The sequence below is a fragment of the Leptonychotes weddellii genome, chromosome 10, assembly GCF_054177405.1.
Source record: "Leptonychotes weddellii isolate Sample4059 chromosome 10, ASM5417740v2, whole genome shotgun sequence".
NCBI lineage: Eukaryota > Metazoa > Chordata > Mammalia > Carnivora > Phocidae > Leptonychotes > Leptonychotes weddellii.
In genome coordinates, this window is record NC_138378.1 from 8641392 (window position 1) to 8665273 (window position 23882).

Sequence of the window (23882 nt, forward strand, 5' to 3'; positions counted from 1 at the left end):
TACCCCTCCGATTTCCCCCGCTTCATTCTTCCCCTCCTGCTACCTTCTTCTTCTTCTTCTTTTTTTTTTCTTAACATATATTGCATTATTTGTTTCAGAGGTACAGATCTGAGATTCAACAGTCTTGCACAATTCACAGCGCTTACCAGAGCACATACCCTCCCCAGTGTCTATCACCCAGTCACCCCATCCCTCCCACTCCACCCCCCACTCCAGCAACCTTCAGTTTGTTTCCTGAGATCAAGAATTGAGAGGGAGAATCTTAAGCAGGTTCCACACCCAGCACGGAGCCCAACTCTGGGCTTGATCTCACAACCCTGAGATCATGACCTGAGCAGAAATCAAGAGCTGACGCTTAATGGACTGAGCCACTGAGGCGCCCCAGTGATCTGGGTTCTATGACAATCCTGGCATACTTAGAGTAGCAGGGGCTGCATGTTTATTTGCCGCCCATGCTAGTACTCATGCTGTTATCTCCAGGACGCCTCCTTCCCCACACTTTCTTTTGCCTGGGGCACGTGTTTGAGTCAAAGGCAACAAGGAATGTTGAGATTTAGCAGCCCTGAGTCTGGTAAACTTCAGGGAAAGTCAATCAAGGCTTATCTCTTGTAGGGATGGAGAAAGCCCCGTATTTTAAAATACGCTGTCTCTAGCTTGCCAGAATGTTCAGAGGACTTAAGAAATGGATGCCCGTAGAGAAGCAGGATGACCTCTTGGAATTTGTTTGCACTTTTCATAGGGGGATGAAAGCGCTGAATGCTGGTACAAGTAAGTACATTTACCATTTTTCACTGAAACTCTTGGCATTCTCATTTTTCCAGTCTGAATCCTTTAGTGCCAGAAGTTCATTTAGATATTTCCCCTCCTTTTTAAAGTTCAGGGACCAGAATGAAGGTCCAACCAATTCCTCTTCACTGTGCTTCAAGAAGCATAAACTTTTGTGTTGCAGTAACTACTTTTTACCCTATGGTCCTTCAACAGATTAATCCCTACATATTATTAGACAGTGGAAACAGAAATGTATATTTAAGTGGCATGTGGTTAGATTTATTTTCTCTTGGAAAGACCCTTTACCACACCTAAGCTATTTTGTTATTAATTTTTTAACTTTGCTTATTACTTCTGACTTAGCATAATCCCTGTGAAAACTCAACAACCAGCCAGTCATTTTGAAAATATCTTTCAACCCTTTAGTTCATGCAGTCTCAATTTCCAAGCCGGCTGAGGCCCCTTTTCAGATAAGGCCAGCGGTCACTTAAGAGGCTAAAACTGCAGAAATAAACTCTTTCCCTTTCACTTTACCTGCCTCTCCTAAAGTTTTCATTTGTTCCCACCATATAATGTCATTGTTTTAAAATTTCAGACAAGGCTGGAATCTGCCAGGACAGGCCATTTCTCTCTTTTGACTTAAATATTCTACTTGTTAATTCTCTTTTTTTCCCCTTCCGTGGGAACATGTATGTACCACTTCTGATGAACACAGGCAGCTGCACAGGACAAATTACCCATGTACACCCTCCATGCATAATCCACATACCCACATAGCTATTCTTTCTTTGATTTAATAGAGATCTTTTTTTCTGCTTATTCGTGACTCTTTTAACAATGTGCTAAACAACCTTTTAGTTACCTTGAAATCCACCGCTATGGGTGTTTAACTGAGTGCACAAGAGAGAAAATTAAAATAATCAATGAATGTAGTTTGCTGCCTGGTCAATGTCATCAGCATTTAATTTACTCCTTCCCTCAAGCGATTGGAGTTAGCTTCACTCTTTCCACTACTAGTTAGATGTAATGAAATTATCTTCATACCCCTTCCTACTGGAAGCTGGGACGGCTTAACCATAGAAGGATCTTTACCTTTTCCTTTCGTTAAAAAACAACAACAACAAGGAAGAAAGGTTGACTCTCAATTGATCACATTTCCTTCAACAACAAATACCTAATTTTGAAAATGTTTCCATCGTTACCTTACATCCGGTTCCAAATCACAAGTGGTTCTAAATCGCAAGAATGAGAAGCGCGTCCCATCCATATCGCTAGGCAGGTGTCACGCCCACGTGCGCTTACGGGACGGACTCCAACTACAAGCACCTGAGTCTCCTTGGAAGAGGGTTTTTGGAGCCGCCAGAGCCTCTTAGCCTCTCCCATGGGATGCCCTGGACATGTTGGGGGAGTTAATACTTCTTGGGAGCAGCTCTCAACCAGTAACTGGGCGGCAGGGGGGGAGGGTGGCGGCGGATAATACTGCAGTTCTGCTGCCCCTCTGTTGGAGTATCTGTGTTTTATGCTGTCTCCACGTTGACCAGCAGGGGAGCCCTGGTTGTCCACAGTCATGACCTGTTAGATAGATAATCCCCCTTTATTTGTAGTCTACCCTTCCCTGTCTTATCTCTCCACTCTCCTACCAGTGGCTTTTTGGGACCCCTTCCTTGCACTCAAATCCTTGTGTGAGTAGCTGCAGCTTTCAAAAACGTCCTCGGTTTGAGACTGAAAGCCATTTGCAGATTCAAGCAGAAGGACTGGTTCTGATAAACAGAAAGTTCAGTTTATTGCCATGAATGCCGGAGCTGTTCTTACCACAGAGGTTATTGTAATGATTACTATTAACTGCATCGCAATTCACCCGGTGGCACCCAAGTAACAGAAAGACATTTTTATACATCTGTTCCTAATTTTCAGTTAGAAAATACAATCCTCAGATGAATGAAGCTTAAAATATCTTTATTCTTTGATGATGCAGAAATTACTTTTAAGTCTGATCTCTTTCCAGGTTTGGCTAACAAACATTTACCAAGCATTGACCATGGGCCAGGCACAATGCCAGCTTCTGAGAATACCAAGAAGAATTTCTCCTTGCCTGGCCCAACAGAAAGAGTTGTAGATCTTAATCTAACGTAACCATGAAAGATTTTTAAATGGCTTTTATGTGAGTCGGTAAATATAACCAAGAGATGGTGTGCCCTTTGATACCTTCTTCAGGTACTGAGCCTATCAAGACATTAACCTTATGTTTGATTTTAGATTTTAGTTTATTATAAAGAACACATGATCTTAGATTTTATTTGACTAAAAAGGAGATTATTGGGAAGATCTGAGAGAAGTATGCATATTGTAGTAGTATACCAATTTTACTTTTCTATATATGATTATAAGAGACTAAGAGAATGTGTTTTTTGTAAATACATATGGAAGTATTTAGGGGTAAAGGAAGGGGTAAAGTCTGCAGCTTACTATTCAACAGTTCTGGAAAACATTTTACATATATATATGATTTATGTATAATATATATACATATGCACATATTTAGCTATACATTTGTCTAGACAGATAATACAAAGATATACATAGGCCGTATGTCTACGACATACAGATTTGCATTCAGACACAGATACATATATAGATGTATTACGGAGAGCACATGAAAAGAAAGAAGGAAATATAGTAAAATATTAATATTTGGGGAATCACAGTAACCTATACCTAGGGATACTTTGCACTATTCTTGTTTCTTTTCTTTATGTCAGAAATTATGTCAGAATAATTTCTTTACAAAGATACTCAGCCTTACCTAGTTCCCTTTTTAACTAGCAGTACCCATATTTATCATGTACAACTGGTCATATATTCTGGGTGACAGTTCTCACGTCTAACTCATGACCATTTAAGCTCCTCTAACCATACAATGAAATGGCTTACATTTTTGTTGGAAAAGACTCCCTTTATATCTCAGAGTCTATCCAATATTTGGATTGTGGTAGTAAGTGTACAGTTCCACAGATTTACTAAAAATCAACGAGTTAGGGGCGCCTGGGTGGCTCAGTCGTTAAGCGTCTGCCTTCGGCTCAGGTCATGATCTCAGGGTCCTGGGATCGAGCCCCACATCGGGCTCCCTGCTCCGCGGGAAGCCTGCTTCTCCCTCTCCCCCCTGCTTGTGTTCCCTCTCTCGCTGTCTCTCTCTCTCTCTCTCTCAAATAAATAAAAATCTTTTAAAAAAAAATCAACGAGTTGTACATTTAAACAGGTGAATTTTATGGTATGTAAATTACACCTTGATAAAGCTCTGAAAATTAAAAAAAAAAAAAACCCAGACACAAGGTCACTCAAAAAGGATTATGTGTCTGAGTCCCTAGTCAACTAAGGCAAGGCCTCTGGTACTCCTCCATCTTTTCTCCAAGGAGAAACATCTAATATTTACCTGCTTTAAGATAGAAACCAGGTTAGGGTGCCTGGGTGGCTCAGCCATTAAGCGTCTGCCTTCAGCTTGGGTCATGATCCCAGGGTCCTGGGATCGAGCCCCGCATCGGCTCCCTGCTTGGCAGGAAGCCTACTTCTCTCCCTCTCACACTCTCCCTGCTTGTGTTCCCTCTCTCGCTCTCTCTCTCTGTCAAATAAATAAATAAAATCTTTAAAAAAAAAAAAAAAGATAGAAACCAGGAAAAATAGTCTCTGTAAGGGGCAGGTACTACTCCCTGTTTCTAGCACCCCACGACAGGTGCTCTGTATGCTTCGCCCCAGATAATCCTCATATCTAACGTGCAAAACCTTAGATGCTACTCTCTCTAGCAAACTTATGGTTGAGAAAGTTGAGGCTCTTACAGGCCAAAAAAGATGCCCAAGTTTGCCCAGCAAGCAAGTGGCAGGACTAAGATTCTAATGTGGCAAGAGCTGTGCCATCATTTTACTCCTTCAGTTAAAGACACCTTCTGGGTACTCGTCCTGGACATATTTGTAGCCTCTGCTGATCTATAACAAGAACTTGTACATCACCTCACAACAAATAGGTAAACAGGAAAGAAATACAAGCACACTCATTTAATTGACAGAATTTAATCTATATTATAAAAGTGAACGTATATAATAGCTCTTACTGATTTAAGAGACAACCAAAAAGCCTCCTGTAGGTTGAATCTTTGTGAGTTATAAAAACAAAATCCATTTACCTATCTTTGACATTCTAATAAAAAGATAAGATTATGATTCTTGAGAATTATATAGATGATAAACACAAAAAAAGCTGAAAGACAGGGAAAATGCAATAAATAAAACACTGCGTTGCAAAAAGCCAGGACAATCAGCATGTCTAACAAGAGGTAAATAAATTATGGTATATCCATAAAATCAAATATAATGTAGCCTTGAAAAATCATGTTTTCAAAGAATACTTAATGACATAGGAAAATGTTTAGGATATAATTTAGTGAGAAAAGCAGGATGTAAAACTCCATAAAAAATGTAACACCAAATTTGTCAAAAATAATTTTAGTATATACACACATATATATACAAATAAATATGTGTATACACATACACGCACACGTGTGTGTGACTGGAAGAAAAAATGCACCAAAAATAATATTAAAAGTGGTTATCTCTGCATGGTGGGATAATTCACAAATTTTATCTTCTTGCTTACACTTTTCTGTATTTTGCAAATAAACATGATTTACATTTAAAATTAGATAAAACTATATAGAGATATATAAGTATTTTTAAGGAAAACACAGTCATGAGAAAAACAGACTTTATTTCTACCTAAACTATTACCTAACTATGATATTGATGGGTGTTATGTGTAACACTTTATGTAGAGAATTGATATCTAACTTCTGGAATGAATTTTTTCCTCTGTTCCATTTGAAACCAATTTGAGAGGCGCTCCCAGGATACCAGCTCTCCCATCCCAGCAGGATCCTCACCACCAGCCCCGGATAACTCTGTTCAAATGAAATGGGGACCTTTTTGGTGTCCACTCCCTGACAGCTTTGAAAATTATTTAGCTTCTATCATGATGGATACTCCCTGCCTAAAATGATGGATGGGCAGCATCTAAAAAAGGATGACATGAAATTTGAAAAATGATATGAGTGCTGCTGGACAGACTTTTTTTTTTAAAGAAGAGTTGACAGAAGTTTGAAATATAGCATTGAGGACCGTTCTATCATTTTTCTCTCGCAGAAGAAATCAGTAGCTGTTCTTTATCAATGTGCTCTTTGTGGAAGAAAACCTATATTCAAGTTAAAATGAATTCTTTCCCCCTCCTTAAAAAGTACATGGGGTAAGCCTTGGGAGTGAATTCCTTCATTCACTCACTCAACAATTTATTGAGCGCCTATTATATGGAGGTTATTGGTTAGAGGCTGGGGATATAAAGATGAATTAGACACAGGCCCTGCCTCTGGGGATCCTAGAGCCCAGCAAAGTGACAGATGGGTAAACAGATCATTATAATCCAATGCAGTGTGAAGGAGGATAGAAGTTTCTAGAGGAGGGTGGGGGACGAAAGTCAGTCTTGGACGGGGAAGAAGGGTTTCTGAACAGCCTTCCCTGAGAAGATGATGCCTGAAATGAGTCTTTGTCAATGCTCAAATATTTTTCTTATTGTCTTGGCTAGATCTTGATTATCTGCCCATGAATCATCCGCTTACTTAGAGGCAAACTTTTTCCCATGAACCATTTTACTTCCTCAACAATTCAAGACCACCTCTCGATTGTGGGTTGGCCTGTGCCCAGAGAATTCCAGTTCCTTCAACAGATTAACTTTCAAATGTTTCATCAACTTCAACAAAGCAAGGATTTGCCCCAAAGGTGAGCTAGTGTCTCTCCCCTTTCCTCTCTCCCTTCCCCCACAATTATATAATACAAACTGATGTCATCGGGGTATCTATTTTCCTAGTTGGGAGGTGCAGGCTTGTGCTCATGTTACCTCAGGTGTTAGGGCTTATCGTAAGATGACAAAAGGAATTAAGGAAAATAGGACTTGCGTCATTCCCAGTCCCCAAGGACATGCAACGACATCGGACAGGAGCCTTGAGGAGGCCATGGTGGCTCTGGGAGCTGTGGCCTCTGAAGCTGGCATCCTCCTTGCTCTCCCCTGCACTTGGACATTATAATGCCTCAGCTACTCTCAGCTTCTACAGATGACTCTGCACTTTCTACTCTTCTAGCCTCACAGCACCTGTTGGCTCCCCTCTCTCTGTGCCCATTCACTTACTAGCCTAATTCAAGTTCAGAGTACCTCTAGTCTTTGCAGCTGTAAGAGCTTGACTAGGTGAACATGCTAACACAATACAATCGATCTTTTTATATTGATGTTTAAAGTATTTTTATATTATAAAGAATGTGTAGGGCACCTGAGTGGCTCAGTCGGTTAAGCATCTGCCTTCGGCTCAGGTCATGATCCCAGGGTCCTGGGATCGAGTCCTGCATTGGGCTCCCTGCTCCACGGGGAGACTGCTTCTGCCTCTGCCCCGCCTCTCCCAGTCTCTTATGAATAAATAAAGAAAATCTTAAAAAAAAAAAAAAAATGTGTATATATACAAAATATAAAGGTTTTGAAACTCTAACATCCTATTAGCCCAAAACAGAAATATTCTTAGGGAGGTAACTGCCTTTGTTTAAGAAAATGCTTTGACTCAAGGGTGTGCGTAGCCATAGTGGATCCAACAAAAGATAGAGCTAAACTTTATATCTGAGAAAAGATAACTCCCAGTGAATCCAGAATTATCTGACCCCAAATGTTAGCTGAGGTTGAGAAATCTTGCTCTGTTATAATGGGCATGACATTATTTATGTTTTAATTTGCTCCACCAGGCTATGAACTCCTGAAGAGCTGGAGTCATATCTTACTCACCCTTGCACCCCATTCCTCAGCACGGAGTGGGTCTCAATACACAACTGAGCAGAAGAGTCATGACACATTAGTGAATAAAGAAGGTCCTGCTGCCTTCACCCAAGGACACCACATGGAGTCGCCCATGGAGAGGCAGCTCAACTGCGGGTCAACTCCTGGATTTCAAACATCTGCCCTTGTGACCTCTGGCTGAAGCTCACACTGAAAGCCTGTTGTCTACTCCGATCATTTCATCCTGACATGACCCATCTCTCATCTGGTTGACAATCACAGGAGTCTCCTGTTGAACCTGGCTGGGTTCCCCTGGAACATCTCCATGCTTGTCCTTGAGGTCCTCCTCCCAGCCGCCACCACCGAGTGAATTTCGCCAACTCAACAGAAACCACAGGTCTGAATATCTCAAACTATACCCTCGAAATGTAGTAACAATCAATCTCTTATTATTTAATGCTATAACCAGGAGATAGAACAACCAGTTTATTTCTCTAGATTAAATGATTTTTGAAGGGCAGCAAGAAGCCATTGAGAAAGAACAAAAATTTTTTTTTTTAATAATACAGGGAAAGAAGGATAAAGACAAAAGAAAGAAAGAAAAGTGGTAGGGAAAGCAGCCATGGGGGAGACAACACAGAATCCTCCAGCTATGATCTCATAGCCTTCGGGGTTCCAGGGGGCAACCCTCAGTGGGTCTTTGGACATACGTGGATCTCACTATTAAATAGATCTTACTATACCACTGGTACCTACTTCATGGAGGATCAAATGTGGAAATGCATAAAATGTGCTCTGATGGCACTTAGAACAGACTAAATGCTCCAAAAATATTAATTACTCTTCTTCTTACTACCACTTAGGAACATCCAAGGATTTGTGATTGACAGTTTTTTCATGATCACAAATAATGGAATCTTCGTCTTGAGATGACTCAAGAAAGTTTTAAAATCCTCTTGGTGCTTCTCTGCCAAAAGAGTAGGATCCCCCAAGGATGATGTTTAGGACTGGAGAGAGGGTACTTTTATTTGTCACTGTGACTTAGAGGCATCTATTGCCATGTAATGCTGGGGGTCCAGGGATGCTGAACATCTTGCCACACGCAGGACAGTCCCCCACAGTAAAGAACCGGCCTGCTCCACGTGCCAAGAGTGCTCCCACCATGAGAAACCCTGAGCCAAATGTCCCTCAAAACCCATCTGAAGTCCTCCATATGCTCTGTGATTTGCCAGCCTTCCAAATGGTGTCACATCAAATGTTAGCTGTTGGGTGTAGTAGGCTTTCCTGTGGGTGGCAATCTACTTAGCTAGGAGTGCCAGGGTGAAAAGAAATTCACAAGGAGAGGAAGGGGATTGAAAGAGAGTACAATTAAAAATAGCCTCCCATTTTTCTAGGACCCTGATTGGATTTCTCCCTTGTAGTACGACAGGCGCTATAAATTAGGATTGCCAAGGCTGGCCCGAGTTTGGAGGCACTCCTGTTTCCCAGTCCATTTTCGGCTTGGTGTAGCACCATTTAGAAATAAAACAACAGGATTTATGTCTCATTGCATTTTGTAAAGACAAAAAATAGTTCCCAGCATGAAGAGGCAAAGGGATGCCAAATTTCAGTCTCAAATAAAATTTCGTTCCTTGCTAAAATTCACTGAAAATGGCCATCTATCTTGGAAACTGTAATTTACACTTCACTATAGATGTGACAGAAGAAACGTAAAATGATTTTTGGAAAAGACAGCAGATGAAGGGGCAAAAAAAAAAAAAAAAAAGAGAGCGAGAGAGAGAAACCACACTGATTCTATTTTTCCTCCTGGTTCTTATTTGTCATCTCTTTTCCTTTTTCTTTTGTAGCCAAAATGCTCAAATATTTCTTTTAATGAATTGAATGGATCAGAGATACCATCATCCTAATTTGTCTTATGATCCATTCCTGCCTTTTATTCTCCCTCCATCCACAACCCAGTGCAAGGCACCGTCTCAGTCCCCTGTGCCAAGGTTTGTGAGGGTTGTCATACATCAGTCCAACCTCTGTGTATTAAATTAACATATATGTTATGCCAACAACGTGAACACTCTTCCTAACACATATTGAACAGAAACAGGGAATCCGCAACTGTCCTTCCAGCCCTCGCAATCCACTATGGGAATGAAGACATACATACAAGGCCACACACACCCACTCAACAAAGATCCACCATGCTGTCATGCTGGACCCTGGGCCTAATGCTAGGAAGACTGCTGTGGAGCCATTAGGCATTTTGTCTTGTCCTCATGGAGCCTACAATCTAGATGGGGAAACACTGTCAGGAAGTAGACAAACCACTAAGCAAGAGGATCAGAGAGATGAAGGAAACAGTTGTAGTGACAGAGAATGAAAGAAAGATGGCAGATGAATTCCCGTAAGACACTAGCAATGAAGAGCAGATTTGCTACATAAAGACAAAGGCAGGTAAGAGTTAGGGGCTGGGAATTCTAGGCGGAGAGGAAAGCTTGTGTGAAGGTTCTAAATTAGGAGAGAAGTCTCCTGGTTCAGAGGGAGGCCAGTGAGGCAGAGCAAGGGCATGAGGCAAGGTCACAAGGGAGGGGAGAGTCAGACAGAGTGCAGAAGGAAGCCAATGACAGTGACAAGTGGGGCTAACAGCCCACAGTTGCGGTGTATGGTTTATGAGCACATCTGCTCCCACATAGAACACAGAACAGAGGGCGTTGAGAATGTTTGCAGAAATTGGCTCTCCGGCACTTTGGGACAGAGATGATAGCAGCTTGCAGGACCCCACTTCTAGAAGGTGAAACTACAAAGTGTGGCCCCGTAGGAGGTGTGTCGGCTCCCAGGTAGCAAAGACAGGACTTGGTTGGAAAGAGGAGGAATCAAAGGGAACTCTGGGGTTTCTGGCTCCAGGTGGTGCTGGCAAAGCGGAGACTCTGAGGACAAGTTCAGGGCTTAACACTGGGAAGGCGACAGTGCTGCAAATATGTGGGGACCGGTGAGTGTGGCAAGGATAGGGAAGGCATGCAGTGAGGGGAGACTCCATCACAGTGTGCTGGAGGGACTTGTGAGCAGGGCAGGCAGGACGGTAGGAAGTAACAAGCACTCACAGAGCATGGAAACTCTACCAAAGGCTAAACCCCACATGTCAATCAGCTGCATGTGCTGTACCCTCCCGGGGTCAGTGCCAGGATCTGCACACGTCATAGTAAAGAGCATAGGCTCTGGAGTAAAGCGTGGACTCTATCAAAGTTCTGTCGCTCCCTGGTTGTACTGAGCCTCTCCATGCCTCAGTTTCCTTGTCTGCACAGTACCGGTGATGATAAAATGATCATCTCATACAGAAAAGTAAGGAGGGTTATCGGTGATAAGGTATGAAGTGAGCTTAACCCGGTGATCAGCACACAGAAAGAAATCAGGAAACCTCAGTGACCGTTACTATTACTTTTTAGTATCTTTACAAATGCTGCCCCTTCCAAATGTCCAAATCTGTTTTTCCATGGTTGGAACCTGTCAGGACTTATTCTGAAGAACCTTGAGTATCAGGGACTCACTAACGTTTTATGATATTTTACCTCACTTTATGGTAGTCATTTATGACAAGACCAGTATGACATAAACTGCCATAAAACAAAGCAGAGCAATCCCACAAATGACCATAAATCAAGGGGCACAACCGAAAAGGGTCATAAAGGGAAGGAAATTGAGGGAAACAGAAGTGAGGGAGAGTGTGAAGTTGGGAGCTGGCCACACAAATTTTGAGAGAGAAGAATTTCAATTGAGAACAAACTCCAAAAAAAAAAAAAAAATTAGATGGATGTCTTCAGGGGTTGTTTAAATTTCACATACACATTTCCAGACAAATATGGTGTACTTTCATGGTTTCAAAGAGAAATACATTATTTCATGTCCTACTCTGTTATGCATTTTTTATTGAGGATGCTATTTCTAATCCTATCAGTGTGTTTGGGATCCCTATTGGACTTCAGAGATTTTCAGAATTCACAAGACTAGGAAATATTTTTGCAGTTGAGGAATTATTGATGTCTCCAGATTCTCTGGGAGCCCCACTAGCTAAAAGGGATTTCTTTGTAAGTGCAACTTTTGCTTTTCCCTTTTCTTTAATATTTCTTTTATATATTTTTCTTCTGGAGCTTACTATAATGAATTGAGACTCAAAGAGAGTATATAGGTTCAGTGTGCTTAGAATAATTCTCCTCTGGTACGTAAGGATGAACAGGAGGGACAGAGTGACGCATGGAAAGATGAGTGACACTGTTTTCAACCCTTGTTGATTAGATTTCGCTCGACTTTTAAACAAAGTCACAACACTGAAGTCGGACAATGGGTTTGGACGAATTTCTCATTATAACTTCCCTCACTGTTTTAAGAAAATTCGGGCAACGAATAGAAACCGGATGGGAAAGTGACACAGACATAAAATTTCACCCTCCATGTTTGTGACAGACAAGCCACTGCCACCCCAAGTGAGGCATTTGGAAGCACATACAATAAATGAGTCAAGTGATTTTAAAACCCAATCTTCTTTCAGATGTGTTGAAATTTCTCCTATTTAAAACAATGCCTCTCTTTAAACACCCTAAAATGGAATGATCCCTTTATAACATAATCACTCTCCTTTCCAGTGTGTGTGGTTTATTCAAGTGATAATGCATCTATTTGGAGTGTTCACAAAGCAGAGCCCCTCAGCTTTTCAAAGTGCATTGGCCTTCCTGAGCGGGATTTGCCCCACCCTCCAGTGTAGACTTACATAAATGCTGGGGTTCCTCGCAGGAACCACACACCTCTGCCAGTGTGAGGGCTAGCACACAAGACAACGAATTAGCATCAGGAAGTCTAGTGACTTCTGTGCCTACCTCCGGATGTCAGAAACCTGGAGAAAACAGGCTAGTCTGGTCTGCCATCAGCTTTCACCTCTGCATTTTGAGATGCCCCTTTCAAAGGAAGTGGTGGGCTTTTTTTTTTTTCCTTCTGCTTTTACCATCTTCAGATACTGCCTCTTACATTTTTTATTCTAATTCTCCCATAAGAACTTCCCAATACTGCAGTTCTTGGGTTTTTCGTTTGCATATTTTATTTGGTTTATCTCTTCAATCCTTAATTTTACCCAAGATGTTCTCCCTTCTATTTGGTTAAAAATGGCATCTTTTGGCACAGATGTGGCAATATATCTTAGGGAAATATTTGGAAAACTATGCAAAATTGACTAATAATGACCCAAAAAATGGAAACACCCAAATGTCCACTGAAGGGGAATTTTAATTTAATCATGGTATATCCATTCGATAGAATACTACACTGAAGTTTAAAGGATATAAAAAAATGGCATGTATTGATATTTGTATAGAAAAATATCTAACCACTCATACATAGCTTCTAAATCTGATAGTATATATACCAACTCATTATCAGTGGTTATCTCTGAAAGGTGGGCATTTCTGAGGAAATTTTCATTTTCCATTCTTTATACTCCTTCACACAATGAATATGTATCATGGATATTGGGGTCTTAAAAGATACTATTATTTTGGAAAACATGTTGAGTGAGGTTTCATTTTTATTTGCACACACAAACATGGACATAGAATATTAATGGCAGTTGTCTCTAGGAGGTGAGAATATTAGGAACTTTTTTTCGTGATTTTTTTTTCTATTTTCAAGTTTCCTACAGTGAACATATTATTAATTTTATAATAAGGGGAATTTAAAATTTTTTTAGAAATGCCCTTAAAATAAAATGCCCTTAAAGAAGGAAAAGCCAGCTCTCTCGTCTCTCTCTTCCTGGAAACCAGGGGACCAGAGACTTAGAACGTCTGCTTTCCTAACATACGTAACAATCTAAACAACTGTGACAAGAAGGAAGAATGAGCCTGAGCCTGTACAATTCATTTAGAGTTGCAGGTGAACAGTCATCTTGATTGGAGATACATTTGGGGGTGCTTCCCAAGACCCCTTCCCTGCAAACATGCTCTAGCCCTCACGCCCCACTGAGGTGGAGAGGCAGAGCCCAGGCAGCCATGGTGGGGCATGAGGGGTGTGCCTCCATCTTCCCCAGCTCTGGCACTTGGCACCCAGAATGGACCGCCAGCATCCTGGAGCAGACATGCAGAAGAAAGGGCGCCTAGACACAATGTGGCCCCAGAGACAGTAAAACAGTGGTTTTGCATCTAACAGAACAGCAGTTTCTAGCTCCAAATACCATGAGGGGTTGCCATTTCTAATGATCGGCTCCTTTAAGTTTTCTGTAAAATACCCTCACTTGCCCAGGCTTTTTAGAGTTTCTGTTCTAGAAACTGTCTCTAAAATGCCAGTTTCACAGTATCTTGTCCACCTTGGTCATCACTGTGTCCCCAGCTGCCAGAGCAGTACCTTGTACTTGATATGTATTTGTTGAATGAACTAATGAACCAAAGGACGTAATGAAAGCTAAGCGGGGCCGGGCCTTGGGCAAAGAGAAAGAGTGGCTGCATTTTTGAAAATCTACCAGATGACAGGATACAATGGCTGACACCTCTCAAACTCAGATAGTATAGTGTGACTGCGATGCAAAACATTCTTGAAAAATTTAAATATACTTTTAAACCTTCATGACCAACATCACCTAGGCCTAAACGACATCCTTGCATAAGCACCTGGGGAGCTGGGGATGGGACGTATGAATGAGCTGGCGCTGCCCAATGCTAAAAGGTAAAAGGAGCCCTCGAATTGAGTGTGTGATATACAAACACATAAGCACTCCAGAAGCCCATGTATATGCAACGAAGCTGAGAGCTACTCTTTTTCCAATAAAGAAGGTTTCATTACCCAAGAAGCAGAGACTCAAATGATTGCTTGAAGGAGCAAAAAAAAAAAAAAAAAATAGAATGTGTTCAAAGAGTATAGCAATTTAAACCAATCCAACAGATAAAACATCTTAAAAAAAAAAAATCTGACTTATATTTCCTTCTATATCCTGGTGGGTATGTTTGAGATGATCCAATTTTATGTGGAACAACCATAATTGAGAGGAAACATAAAGATACGAGTCCAGGGCAGAATTCTATCAATTTCCTTGACAGGCAAGAAAGAAAGTATCAATAGGAGCATGCAAGATTATAGAGACTGTTTTACATCTGTTTTGCATAATGCTCTTTGGTCTTTTATTCCCTGTCCAATAAGTTTGTTGTTTTTTTTTTTTTTGATCTTTCAAAATAAATTCTAGGGAAGAAAGGACAGGTGTGGACAATAAAAAAGAAAAGAAAACCCTATACTCTACATTGTTTCTTGGCTCAACTAATAAGAATCATTTTCTGAGGTAAAAGGAGCATTTATTATGATGATGCGTTTGTAGCTACATTGCTTAAGAAAGTAAAATAAATTAACAGAAGGATGGCAGAGGGAAGGAGAAGCTGATACCTGAATTTTTGATGCAGCCTTTGCATGCTCATTATTACATTGTCTTTTTGTATTACTTTTGATTTATAACGTAATTGAAGAACTATAGAAATGTTAATAGCAATGGTACAGCTTTGAGGATGACAAAATTGTTTACTAATTGTTGTCTTTAAATTTGGTTGATTATTGAAGTATTAATTCTCTGGGTTCCTTTCAGATGGGACCACCATCGGAGGGGATCAGGGTGAAATGCATTGCCTAGTTAGAAAGGCAACTTTTATCATTTGGTGTATTTCCCCCTTGGTTGACCTTTTAAAGGAAGGGACAGACTGTAAATTAAAATTCTCTGCACTAGGGCTCAATAGCAAACCTTAAGGTGAGTCACTGCATTTTGTTTTGTATTTAGATGAGAAATTGTTGCTCGTGTTTACACTTTTTTTTTCAACATGTCCTACTCATTATCTTAAGGGAAAGACAGAACACTGCAATACTGCAATGATTATTAGTGAGGCTGGTGATGAGGTTACTGAACCATTTGGAGTTGACTTTCCTTTTGTAATGCATAATTACAGGGGTTTATTTACAGTCTTTTGTGGGGTTTTTTCTGCTTTTTAATGATTCACATTTCTATTCTTTGTTCTCTCCCCTGTGAAGGGGAGGATTTCTCCATGTTTAGTATGAATTATTATTTGGAGGGTTACATTATTCCCTGGAATGCTAGAATTAAAGAAAAATTTTCAAAACTAAATAAATAAAGAGCGAACCTCACCCCAGTCATGTTCTCAAGATTTGGAAAAAGCGGGCGCCTGGGTGGCTCAGTTGGTTAAGCGACTGCCTTCGGCTCAGGTCATGATCCTGGAGTCCCGGGATCGAGTCCCGCATCGGGCTCCCTGCTCAGCAAGGGGTCTGCTTCTCCCTCTGACCCTCCCCCCTCTCATGCTCTATCTCATTCTCTCTCTCAAATAAATAAATAAAAATCTTTAAAAAAAAAAAAAGATTTGGAAAAAGCAGACCAAAGAAAAGAAGGCACAGAGCCATTGTTCAAGGAACACGTTTCCCACTTGTATGGCAATCCTGGGGCATATTATGTTGTAAAACATCTTATTCCCCTTCTAACTTCTTAAATTGCTCCAGATGCTCTTTAACCATAAAGAAATGTAATGATAATTTTTTTTAAAGCTGCATCATCTGTTTCCATATCTGACTTCCCTGAGATGGGCCAGTTAGTTTGTGAAGTTCAAATCAGAAGCAAGTTTATGTATATGGTTCATTTGCACATAAATAGGGATGAAAGACCATTGTGAGCCTTGCAGTGCAGAGAGTTCCTAACCACCTCACTTTAGCAGAGAACTATTTAAATGTTCTGTGACATCACTGCCCCATCCACAAAATGGCAATGATAATAATGCCTACCTGATGGGTTTTCGTAAGGATCAGATTTGTTATACATATAAAATATTTAGAATCCAATTCTGGGCACATAATAAGTGCTTAATGAATGTAAACTACTATTTCCTGAAGTTTGCTAATCATCCCTTTTGTGGACGTAAGATGGTTTGGGGTGATTCATAGAGAAATTCTTATTTTAATATTTAATGTGTATCAATTAGGATGCCCTTGGCTATGAAGAGTAGAGATTATTTTTGAATAATAATTTTCAACCAATAAGATTTTAAAATAAAAATTGTGTTAAAACAAGGGTTGGCCAAACTGTAGCCCACAAGTCAAATATAAATCATTGTTTTTTGCCGTAAGAACGGTTTTTATAGTTGAATATCTGCAAACAATTCAGTGATGGTGAGCACTGAAAAAGAAAAAGGGAAAAAAATCTTTCCTATAAAAAATTATACCTTATTAATTATATTTTGAATTTCATCAATAAATAATTGGTGGAAATTTGTTTTGCCTCTTGTTCTATAAATACCTATATAATAGCCTTGATTTTTTGCCTCTTGGTCCGTAAAGCCTAAAATATTTACTATCTGACCCTTCGCTATTCTCCCATACAGCAAGAGGCCCCAGATGTAGATCGACTCTCAGCTGGTCAAGAGAGCAGTTCTAGATCTCATTAATACCGAGATTCTTTCCACATGTCCACTCTGCCATCCTTATTGTGTGAGCTTTACCTCCAGGCTAGCTTCTTTCATGGTCATGAGTTTCTGTAGCTCCAGAGATGCAGAAATACCCTCCTCTGAATAAGAAAACCTTTCCTTGAGAATAAAAATAAGAAAACCTTCCCCAGAAACACACCAGCAGACTTTGCTTACCTCTTATTGGTCAGAAATGGGTCATATGACTGCTCCCGAACCAATCACTGGAGAAGGGCATGACTTTGATTACTGGCCTAGACTAGTTAGGTTCTAATTGGAAATGTCAGCTTTCTTTGAAGCACATTATTGCACGGAGAGAGAATACTTGGATAACCCAACACACTAGGGTTCTGCTAAAGAGAGGGAAGAAGGGAAATGGACTTTGGATAGCAATCTATAGCATGTTTCTTTCCTCAAATATGTATTAGGAAAATCCGAAATTAGCACGTTGAACCATGCTTTCATAGCTCTTATTATTCAGGGTAAGACTAAATTTTTTAAGTCTATTTAATTAAAAATATTAACTAAATAAGAGTATGGTAAGAAAAGGCCATGGCAAAAATTAGGAGTCTGGTACGCAAAAGGTTAAATCACAAAATGACAAAGATTTAGGCAATTCTGCATGTTGGCCATTGTTTATGCTATGCTTTGCTCTTTGCTTAGGAACTCCTATTGATTCTTCAAAGCCCAAATCAAATATTAGCTCAAGGAGTCTTCCCTGATCTCCTATTTTTTTTTATTATGCTCCTGTAGGATTAGTTTCTCCCAGAGCATTGTCTCTTTCTTACATCTCTTATAACAAGGACCAGGTTGTGTTATTTATGTTATTTATACACTCCTGATTGGGAATACCTTATTTATTGTTCCACCATTCATCAAACATTTGTTGAGCACCATTTACATGATTCACAGAGAACATTTTTATGTCCATTTCTAGCCCCAGCAACTAAGGCAGGACACATGCGAGCTGCTTATGATATGTTTGTTGTACAAAAGAAGAATTGTTCAAATAATTTCATGAATTAACAATATCGATGCAAGTTTAGCAAAAGGAGAAAACACATTTTGAACACCTTTCACTCCAGCAAATTCTTATTTAATCCAAAATAAAACCACCCAATCTCATTAAATCTCTGAAGTTTGAGTCACTTTTAGAAATAGGCTCAGACTAAAATGTCTCTGGAGTAGGACTGGATTAATGCATGGGTATTTGGAGGTAAGGCCTTTTGCCCAAACCATTAGCTCTTTATTATTTTACTCTACCTAAGAGTGTCTGTTACTTTCTTTCCTATAAAGGAACACCCACCCGCACCCCCCCCAAAAAAAAACTAACTAAAAATGGACTCCTCTCACCATTTAAAAATTATTCTATTTCTAATTTCTAATTTACTACCTTACTTGGAACGCTTTGATGACATCTCATTTCTCTTAGAATAAAGGCAGAAGCCTTCAGTATCCTTCACAGACTCCATAACTTCACCCAAAATTTTCTTTTGTTCGAATCTCACACAGCTCACTCTCTTCCTTTCTCTGCCAGAGCCACACTGGTTTGCTTGCTGTTTCAAACATGAAGCTTCTCCTACCTCAGGACCTTTGCTCATGCTTTCCCTATGCTCCAAATGCTCTCCAACTCCTGTTTACCCTGAGGTCTCAGGTTATAGGTTACTTCCCCAGGGAAGCCTTCCTAGTCCCCCCAAACTACACTAGGCTCCCATATCACATGTTCTCATAGTCCTTGTATTTTGTTCTTCAAAATACTTATCTAACTTTTAATTAAATTCATCCCTTGTGTGATTATGTGTTTGATTTCTATTTTCTCCTTGAAAGGGTAAGGTCCATGAGGTTAGGGAACTGTGCATTGTCAACTGCTTTATCTGTAGCCCTTAGAATAGGGTCTGGCACATAGTAGGTCTTCAACAAAGATCGGTTGAATACACATATAAATGAGCCTGTCCACAGAGCAACAAGGTCACTGCCTGAGCCAATTTCTATTGGCCAATCCTCCAGGATCACAGGAATTCCAAACTCATTTTCTCTTGACAATGAATACCCATCTCTGCATTCACCCGACAAACATTTATTGAGTGCCTGCTAAGGGCCAGGATTCTTGTAGTCAGTGAAGATAGAACCATGAACAAAATGACCAAGACCCAGGCCTCACGGAGCTCACGTTCCAGGGGTGAGACCAAAACTAAACAAATAAGCATATAAACGCGTAACGAAATGTCAAACAACAACACAAACTATAAAGAAAGCACCAGAACTCTTTGAAAATATGTTTTCGTGGTGGTGGTGGTGTCCTTTTCCAAAAATTGACTTTCTGTGCTCTGAAAAAGAACAGCCACCATCAATTTAGCAAGGATCTGAGCTTAGCTCACTCTTCACACCAGCTAGTAAGGGTCTGTTTACAGGACGATCTCCTTCCTGTGTAGGAAACAGACAACAAATAATATATTTCAGGGTTAATTTAACTTTTCCCAAATTACAAATTCATCTAAAGCGCCATCCACCACCGGGCAATAACTCAGGCGCTGCCAGGTTTTAAGTACTGTAACGGCGGGCTGGTGTTCAACTCCTAGCACACTTCTTAAAAGATGGCCACCCTGGGGTTTCGATCAAGCCTACATAATCATATATTGAAGCTTGGCTTATTTATTTCCATGTTTCTGAAGCACCATTAATCATTTTTCTAAGATGGCTGATGTGTTATATAATTAATAAAACACAGGAGCTTAGGAAGAAAGCTGAGAGAGAGACATCCGGCCACACACACTGAGAAATGGTGTCACTTTTTGGTATCAACGAAAATCTCAATCTTCAGAAGATCAAGTCTTCACTGGAGGAATATGAAACAACCATTTTTCTTTCATTTTCCTTTCCAGCCTTCCCTTCCCTCCCTTTCTGTGTTTACCCAACCTAGACACTGGACGGTGCTACTTTTTTAGATCCAAAAAAAAAAAAAAAAAGTGCATTGTGAGGGAGGGATGAGGGACAGTGAACAAAATCATTAATTCAATTTTGCACCGTTTTGCCTCTGGTGATTGCTGTTCCTGAGGGTAATAGCTTGTCTTTGGTTCTGACCCAATTCTTAAACCCCTCTTATGGTACTCCACCAATGAATCTAATGGTTCATTAATTGCAAACATCTGAAATCATTAGAACCTGATTGAGCACAGAAGCATCAAACCTTCCAAAGCTGTAACTGCTTAACCAGCAAATGGGCTCATTGCAAAGGAATGTCGATGTTTATAGTAGATGTAACCCAAACTCGGGTGTTCATTGACACTTTGTTTCATTTGTATACCACCACCCTGGCATCTATCTGTTCCTGAGAACATGATTTATCCAGTGCTATATCCCGGAACTGACAGGCCAAAGATGAGAGCCTAACCCAGATGAAAGCCGGGGCTGTGTGTATTCCTAAAACAAATATTTAGTATCTGACAAGCTCTGGTTAATATTAATTCATGATAGAAAGCAGTCAGTTTAAGCTTCGTTCATGCCAAAATCTATTTGGGTTTTGTAAATCATTTTTCAGGATTATAGAGTAGAATATCAGACCCCCTTCCCTAAAATTAGAAATGTTTCAGAAAACATCCAGCCCAGAGTTCCAAATGGGCTGCCCACAAGCATAAAATCTTCCTGTAGATGTTTTTCTTTGACTAGCAGAGTGCTTTAAAAGAATAGTTTTTAATTATTTGCCAAGTCTGAGTTTCTGACTTTTCTTGCAGGTCTAGCAATACTTGGTCCAGATTCCTACAAGGCAACAGTCAGCTGGAGCTGAACGGAGGCTAACCCCGTGGAAGACACACATGCTTGCCATTTGGGCAGAGCCCCACCTCTCCCTCCTATTTATACTATCCCACTTACACCTGCCTACTGTTCATCTGACAGGTGAGGACACTGATGTCTAGAAAGGGAGAAGGATTGTCCAAGGACATGCATATGGTTAGTGTCAGAGCTGGGACGAGAACCCAAAACTCCCCATTCTACATTATTGCTTATTTAGTTAGAATCACTCAGTGCCATTCCACACTGATATGCACATGGTTTTTGGAAGAAAAACTTAAACCTGGTGTCTAGGGAGTTTTCAAAGGCCATGGAGTATGCCTGGGTCACGAGCATTATCATTAACCAGTCTTCATTATGGCACATGCATGTCGTTACTTCTAGGAGATCTGAATAAGTGTCATTTTGCAAAACTGCAAACATCCATTAAGATGTTCCCATCTTTATGCATATCTAATTTGGGTGGGCTGTGACTTTTCTGCACTAGGATACTGACATCCTTACCGAACCTCACGCCAATTCCATAATAGTAAGTACTGCTACCATTTATTAGATATGTCCTGTGTTGCAAACTGTGTCTATACCCTTTCCTCCTTAGTATTCGGAGCAATCCTCAAAGATCAGTTTATTGTTCTCATTTTACAGATGCAAAACTGGGGGCTCAGCTAGCCTAATCAGCTCTATCAGGATGACGCAGCTCAATGAATGACAGAGCTGGGCTTTGAACCCAGATACGTTGGGTTCAAGTCCCTTGCCTTGCAGCTATATCCTACACTGGCTGACTGCTGTTAGGTTAAGTTTTTGCCCTCTTGGCATACGCAAGAATGACGCTCATATGTTCAATGTAGCTCAAAGTAAGGAGGCAAACAAATACAGGAGAGACATACAGTCAAGAATGGGTTAAACTTCCTGATAGCACCAGTTTAAAAAATGAATTCTTCGCATTTTTAAAATGTGTATTGGAAGCATATTTCTCTATGTGCAACAAAAACATTTAGGCTCCCCTGTCACTTAGGTGAATTTTGTTTGCATGGTCTCTTCATGGAATACTGATGTTAATTTTTGGTTAAGTTTAATCTTACCAAGTATAAAGCAATTTGATAGAATAAGTAACCTTTCATTAAAGTTCAATACCGTACTTAAGGAAAATGGGACTGTGTGCATTAATTGATAGTTGACAGCTATTATTTCCAAGAAAACCTTTTATAGTAAAATTTCTATTTGATGGATTGGAATTTATAAAATTTGCATTTAACTGAGCTGGATTCAACTGGAAGTACTGGGGACAGATTTCTTCTTCAAACAATATCCTATCTTTACATTTTTATTAAATATTTATTAATGGATGGAATCTTAATTTAAAGAGTAGAGCACAGATTTTATTTAATAACTCAGGTTTATTAGTGCATGAACACAAGTATTTGCACCATATTTGACTTTGATAAAACATGACTATTTATGAGTATATTTATCCATGGAGACTTAATTAGCACTGTCGAGTTTGGGACAAATTGCTTAATAAAGAATTTTATTTTATTTTACTTTATTTTTATTTTTTTAACTCACAATAAATTACATGCATATCATTGGGAATTTTTCTTCCAGTCAGCAGCTTAGAAGGAAGCAATATTATCTTGGATTTGGCATATTTGACTGGAATTACAAAAATGTGGAATGGAACTCTGATTCTATTCAGTTTCTGCCCCACCCTACCTCTTCACAAATCCAAGGACGCTTGAGTGAACATTAAGATTCTTTTGGCATCATTATGCAAGATTTTCATAAATGAGATGATAGTAACATGAAAGCTATTTTTCTCCCATTAATTCCAATCGAAAATATGTAAAGGATTTCCCATATATTTCTATAAAGTATTCACCGTCAAAATTGCTCTTGCCACTTAAGAGATGGAAAGGTTGAGTCTAAGAACAGTGAAATCACTTGAAATTCAACTCACTCAGGAATACATCAAGATCAGAATCCAGGGTTTGCAGTCTGTTTCCAAAACGGAGCAACCAGATTAAAAGCCTCCACCTCATGCTGCCAGTGTCCTCCTCTTCTCCCAGGTAGACCCGGTTCCCTGGCGTCCTTCAGGGTTTAGGTGAAGTTCTCAGCTACAGCATCGGGACCACCCTGAGGACGCCCTATCCCTCCTGTTACCTACCACTGCAGAGCATATATCAAAGGTGGCAGTCATATAGTTACCTGACTACTTTTTTTGTAGCATACCTCCCCCGTTAGACTTTGCATCTCCATGAGGGCAGGAATGTTGTCGAATTTGCCCACCTTTCTACATGCTCTGTGTGTGGTACGGAGAAGGTTCTCAGTGAATTGTTGAGTGAAGGGATGGACAGAGACTCTTAAAACTCAGAGCTCAAAATTCATTTCTGCAACCACAATATAAATCTTCTGTGAGACCAAGGGTTCCTAGTTTGTATGATAAGGCACAGTTTCTTCCTGTCTTCCAAAAACTGGAAAAGAGAAATTGTAGCCAAATATTTCTATGAGCTACTTAAAAATCCTTATGATATGATACAAATCAGGAACTTGGGTGGCTCTGCTCAGAAGACTCATTCATTTCCCTGACAGCTCCCGATGGGGTACTGACCATGAATCCAAACCTACGGGGCCAAAAGCAGTCTGCTTTTTATCACTTCGGTAAAGAAACCCTGTTTATTTCCCCTCTCAGTGGTCCTGCTACCCCCAGATGAATTCAACAGTGCAATTTACTAGACATGACAAAAGGTACGGTAATATCCCACAACGTGGCATTTATTCCCAGGACAACTTGGTACTACATGAAGAGAACATGAGAAAATTTTCACAAGAAAATGGGGCAGTTATATAATTCCTACGAGAACCTGTCTGTGTTCGGATTTAAGGACCCAGAAGGCTGAGAGGCAATTCAATTTCTGTGCGCGGCAAACTCCTCTACTTTCCGGAAGTTTCCTTCTTCTGCAGCTCCTTTGAGTAAAAGAGTTGTTGAGTTCTTTTAGCATCTT

At 40.1% G+C, this 23882-nt stretch overlaps 1 long non-coding RNA gene across 1 annotated transcript; it reads left to right on the plus strand.

Moving 5' to 3' along the window:
- Positions 1-409: 409 nt before the first annotated feature.
- On the plus strand, positions 410-22029 carry LOC115941071 (uncharacterized). The gene is made up of 4 exons (XR_004075800.2): positions 410-768; positions 6395-6588; positions 7594-8021; positions 20823-22029. It is a non-coding gene; the product is annotated as an uncharacterized LOC115941071 (long non-coding RNA).
- Positions 22030-23882: the final 1853 nt, after the last annotated feature.